At 50.1% G+C, this 5290-nt stretch overlaps 1 long non-coding RNA gene across 1 annotated transcript; it reads right to left on the bottom strand.

The window, feature by feature from the left end:
• Window positions 1-3628: 3628 nt before the first annotated feature.
• Window positions 3629-5228, bottom strand: LOC106149689. Its single transcript, XR_001236018.1, has 2 exons — window positions 4621-5228; window positions 3629-4001 (listed from the first exon to the last, which is right to left on the bottom strand). It is a non-coding gene; the product is annotated as an uncharacterized LOC106149689 (long non-coding RNA).
• Window positions 5229-5290: the final 62 nt, after the last annotated feature.

Genomic DNA, 5290 nt, shown 5'->3' with positions numbered 1-5290 from the left:
AGTAATACACCCCTTTCATCATTCTTTGGGATGATTCCTTGACTGTGTGACACAATCGCATGCTTCAGAATTCCTCAGGTGCAGGAATGCATGCAGTGAAACATCTCTTCCACCCTGTCCCTTGGCCTTCCCCAGTTCTTGGGGCTTATTTCCACAGATATTTTATACATTTGTTTTTTGCAGTGCTAGAGATCACCCCAATGATGCCTTATGATTGTGGCCTCAAAACTATCTTCTGCCTGCTTCCTCTGACTGTGCTTCTCCAAAGCAAAGGCTTTCAGTAGATTTCCACGCTATGGGAGAAGGAACAAGCCTCTGGCTTATCAGGACATGAGCCATTTGGTGCATGATTTCTGCCTTGCTTCCGGGGCACAGGGCCACTTCCTGGTCTGCCTCACAATGCGCCACTGAAGCTCTACCAGCCTAGTAGTCCCCCCAACTCCGCCACTTGTTCTAGGTCCCCCAGAGCTAAGCACGTTTCTCTCTGACCATCAGACTGCACACAGACAGCATCTAGTACACACCAGACCTTGGCTTAGGGTGAGCACAGCGCAGAGGAAGACTGAAACAGTTCTGCTTTTGTGACTCACATTTTAGCAGAGGACCATTTACTAGGCAAAGAGTACAGTGAAGGGTCTGTTGTGCTCAGGTGGTTTCAGAACCCTGGCATCAAAGAGGGTCTTCTGGAAGAAGTCAAGGTTAGGATATGAACAGCCAGTGACAGGAGGGCAGGCAGAGGAGAGAGTCCTAGGTACAGGGGGCAGCTTGTACAAAAGCCCTGGGTCTTGGAGAGGAGCAGAAAAGGGAAGAGCATGACAGTCACCAGGTGAAGAGGCCTCAGCACCTGCCCTTATTCCATTTAAAAAATATATTGGTATAGCTGGGCGTGGTGGCACACGCCTGTAGTCCCAGCACTTGGGAAGCTGAGGCAGGAGGATTGTTGTGAATTCGAGGCCAGCTTGGGCTACAAAGTGAGCTCAAATCCAGCCTGAACTGCATAGTGAGACCCTGTCTCAAAAAGACAAAAAAAAAAAAAAAGTATTGGTGTGTGCTAATGTTACCTGATGATCACTGGGTGTAGTAGCACACTCCTGTGATCCCAGTACTTAGGAGGTTGAGGCAGGAGGATCCCTGTGAACTCAAGACTAGTCTGGGCTACATAGTGAATTCAAGGCCAGCCTGGACCACCTAGAGAGACTTTGTCTCGAAAAACCCAAACCAAAACAAAGCCAGTCTGCAGTACATAGTGAGACCCTGTCACACAAAGAAAAAAGGAAGATGTACAAATGGCCTATAAACACATGAAAAGATTCTCAATATAACTAACTGCAAATCAAATCACAATAAAAATCAATAAGCTATTTCTTCATGCCATTAGGATGGTTCTCAGTATTAAAAAAGGGTTTTCAAGGCTGTGGAGAAATTGGAACCCTTGTGCATTGCTGGTGGGAATGTAAAACGGTGCAGCTGCTGTGGAAAACAGTACGGGAGTTCCTCAATAAATTAAAAATAGAACGGCCATCTGATCCAGCAATCCCTGTCCTGGATGTGCACCCAAATGAATCAGAAACCAGGGACTCACACAGATCATTTGCACATCCGTGTTCACGGCAGCATTCGCAGAAGCTGGCAGCCACCCGTATGTCCCCTGAGAGAGGAATGGAGAAGCAAGGTGTGTGATGTATGTGTATCTTGACAGCCTTAGGAAGGAAGGAATTTTGACAGACGCTCCAACATGGGTGAAAGCTGAGACATTGTCTTAAGTGAAATAAGCCAGTCACAAGAGGACAAATGTATGATCTCATTTATATGAGATACAAGTTAGTGATCAAATTTAGGGAGACAGAAAGTAAAATGGTAGTTTCAATATGGGGTATGACTGCCAGGAAAAACTATCACATGCAATTTTAACTCTTTTTTTTTTTTTACTGGGAATCAAACTCAGGACCCTGCGCTGGCCAGGTAGGCACTATTGCCACTGAGCTATATCCCTGGCATCACATAAAATTTTAGAACTGAAGTATTTTAAGGTTTCCTCCTTCACCTCTACAATACCGCGTCACCATTATTTATTCTAAAATGACTGTTGAATCTTGGGAATATGTTGTGTCACGCAGTTGGAGGCACCATGTTTGAATGATTCCAAACTATTAAGAAATTACTTTCAAAATAAGCATATGTAACTGAGACTGCGTATATCAGAAGGTCAGCTGGCAGGATAGGGTAGCCCATGCCTATAATTCCAGCTACTTGGGAGGCTAAGGCAGGAGGATCCCAAGTTTTGAGGACAGCCTGGACAACATAGTATGACTGTCTCAAAATGAAAGGAGGGGGGATTTAACTTAGAGGTAGGGCATTTGCCCAGCAGGCACAAGGCCATGGGTTCAATCTCCAAAAGAGAGAGACAGAGAGAGAGACAGAGAGAGACAGAGAGAGAGAGAGAGAGAGAGAGAGAGAGAGGGAGAGATCGAGAGGTGCGTACAATTTCTTCCAATTAACAGCCACATGGAACACAATCACAATGTTTGTTAAAAGGCAGGTAGTACATCTGGGCTAACTTGAAGCTACATTTATCTATTTTTTGTTTATTATAGTACTAGGAGGATTGAACGCAGGGCCTTCATGCTGAGCTACATCCCCAGCCCCCACTCCCCCTTTTTGAGACAGGGTCTCACTGTGTAGTTCAGTTTGGCTTTGAACTCACTATGGGGCCCACAGGCTGGCCTGGAACTCCCAGTGATCCTCCTGCCTCAGACTTTATTTTGAGATAGAGATAGGATCTCACTAAGTCACTAAGTTGCCCAGGCTCATCTGCAGCTTATAATTCTTCTGTCTCAGCCTCCCAGGGTGCTGGGATTATAGGTTTGTGCAACTATGCCTGGATAAAGCCTACATATATTTTATTAAAACTCAAGAAAAAAGCCAGCATGATGGTGCATGCCTGTAATCCACCACTTGGGAGGCTGAGGCAGGAAGATCATTGCAAGTTGGAGACCAGCCTGGGCTACAGAGTGAGCTCAAGCCCAGCCTGAACTGCATCATGAGACCCTGTCTCAAAAAGAAAATAATAATAATAATAATAACAATAATAATGATGAAAAGGGCTGAGGCCAGGCATTGTGACACATACCTGTAATCCTAGTATCCAGAAGGTTGAGACAGGAGGATCACAGTGAGTTGCAGGCCAGCCTGAACTACACAGTGAGACCCAGTTTCAAAAAGGGGAAGTGGAGGTTGGGGATGTAGCTCAGTGTGAAGGCCCTGTGAGAGCAAGGACCCAGTGCTGTTGATCAAGCAGTGCTCAAAGAGGGCCAAGGACATAGCCTGGCAAGAGCAAGGTCAGGGGCCTGGGGATTTAGCTCAGTGGCACAGCGCCTGACTGGCAAGTGCGACGTTATGAGTTCAATTCCCAGTACTGGAAAAAAAACAGAACCAAAAAAAAAAAAAAAGACGAGGTCAGGAGTTCGATTCCCCAAAAAAAGTAGTGCTCGAAGTTCTGGCCACATCTGGACTCGTCTAGCACGGCGGTCCCCAGGTGGAGTGGTTTGGGAAGGGGCTGGTGGCGCACAGAAGATGTCGTCGAGCTGTCCCAGGAAGTCATAGCCCCTCAAGGTCATGGAGAGGAGACTTGCAACCAACAAGATTTTAATTGTTAGTTCAAGAAAAGCCTCACCCCTATCACGCGCCCGAATTTGCAGGTGCGGAAATGGAAGTTCACAGAGGTCTGGGGAATCGTCCACGGTTATAGACTGAGTCACCGGCCAATCCCACAGGACAGCACTGCACACATGTCCTGACCGCTCGGCTGGGACCTGAGCCGCCGCCCCGTGTCTGGTTCAGAGGTCTCTACAGGTCCCACTTCTTATCCTGGCAATACGCTCATCGACCACCAGGGGGAGCCAGACGCACGTTCACGAGGCTGGGCAAGGCTTGAGTGGAGAGGACGTTCTTTGAATATTCAGAGAGGCTGCGAGGGCACAAAGCAGCTCGGCTGGGCAGTCCTAGGACAGAGGGGGTGCGGGTAAAGAGAGCCGTTCAGAAGCGCTGGCAGGAGGGAAGGAGGGAAGAGGTGCCAAGGGCATTTTGTGGCCGGGCTGCCCGGCCGGGGAATGGCCGGAGCTGGGAAAAGGCGGCGCTGCGGAGGGGCGGGCGGCGGCCTCCACCTCCAGCCTCCCGACTCCTTCGGGGCCTGGAACAGACCGGACATTCCTGTCTCCGGCTAGAAAACCAGCGAGGCGGCGGGAGAGGGCCTCCCTGCGGCTCGGGCTGCTCCCCGCGCAGCCTTGCCCCAGGACTTCCCTTCTCCCGAAGGCGCCCTCCTCGCGCTGCCCCCAGCCCCCGCCACGGCCCGGTGGACCCGGACCAGAAATAGTTTTCCGTGGGTGCCCGTGCCCCTAGCTGGCGCTCTTCCAGAGTTCCCTCTCCCGTGAATGCCGGCAGTGTTTGTGCGCGCCTCCGCGCAGGCGCCGCTTCGTTCCCCAAGTCCAGTCCACTTTTCGCCTCCTTCGCCCCTCTCCCGGCTTCCAGCGCGCCCGGTGCCTGTGCCTGTCGCCTCTCACCAGGTTGGGCGCCACTACCTGGCCCTCCCCTGCCACGTTTCTCCCTTTTTGCCCCCACTACCTGTCGGGGGAACGGCAACAGCACGACCGTCTTTTCCAGTCGTTAATCTGACCATGTCCTCCACCAGCTGAAGCTTTTCAGCAGCTTCTCATTCCTCTTGCAAGAAAGACCAAAGGACTTCCCAACACTCTAGGAGGCTGAGGAGGAGGTTTGCAAGTTCGAGGTCAGCCTGGGGAAAAAAAAAAAAAAGGGCTGGGGATGTATCTTAGTGTGAAGCTGTACCTTCAATACCAAGTAACACCCCCACACAAAAAAAGATCAGACGCTGAGCTGGCCCATGGGCCCTGCAAGGTCTGGTCCTTCCTACCTCTCTGGCATCCTGCACCCACTCACTCTCTGAGCTCCAGCTACACTGGCCATGCTGACCATAGGACCTTTGCATATGTTTCCTCTACCTAAGAGCCCACTCTGCTCTAGCACTGCTTTCTCCAAGACATCCTGGTTGATTTCCCTGACAAGTTCAGGTGCCTTACTATTTCCTTTCCTAACATCACATACTTTTTTGCTAATCCAGACTGTCATAGTTGTAATTGCGCATTTGTTTGCTATTTAAATAGTTACCAATCAGCACTTGGGAGGCTGAGGCAGGAGGATTGTTGCAAGTTCGAGACCAGCCTGGGCTACAAAGTGAGCTCAAGGGGGGCTGGGGATTTAGCTCAGTCACACAGTG

Source organism: Chinchilla lanigera, unplaced genomic scaffold (genome assembly GCF_000276665.1).
Source record: "Chinchilla lanigera isolate Chin_1 unplaced genomic scaffold, ChiLan1.0 scaffold00051, whole genome shotgun sequence".
NCBI classification, from domain to species: domain Eukaryota; kingdom Metazoa; phylum Chordata; class Mammalia; order Rodentia; family Chinchillidae; genus Chinchilla; species Chinchilla lanigera.
This window is presented reverse-complemented; position numbering and strand designations above follow the sequence as displayed.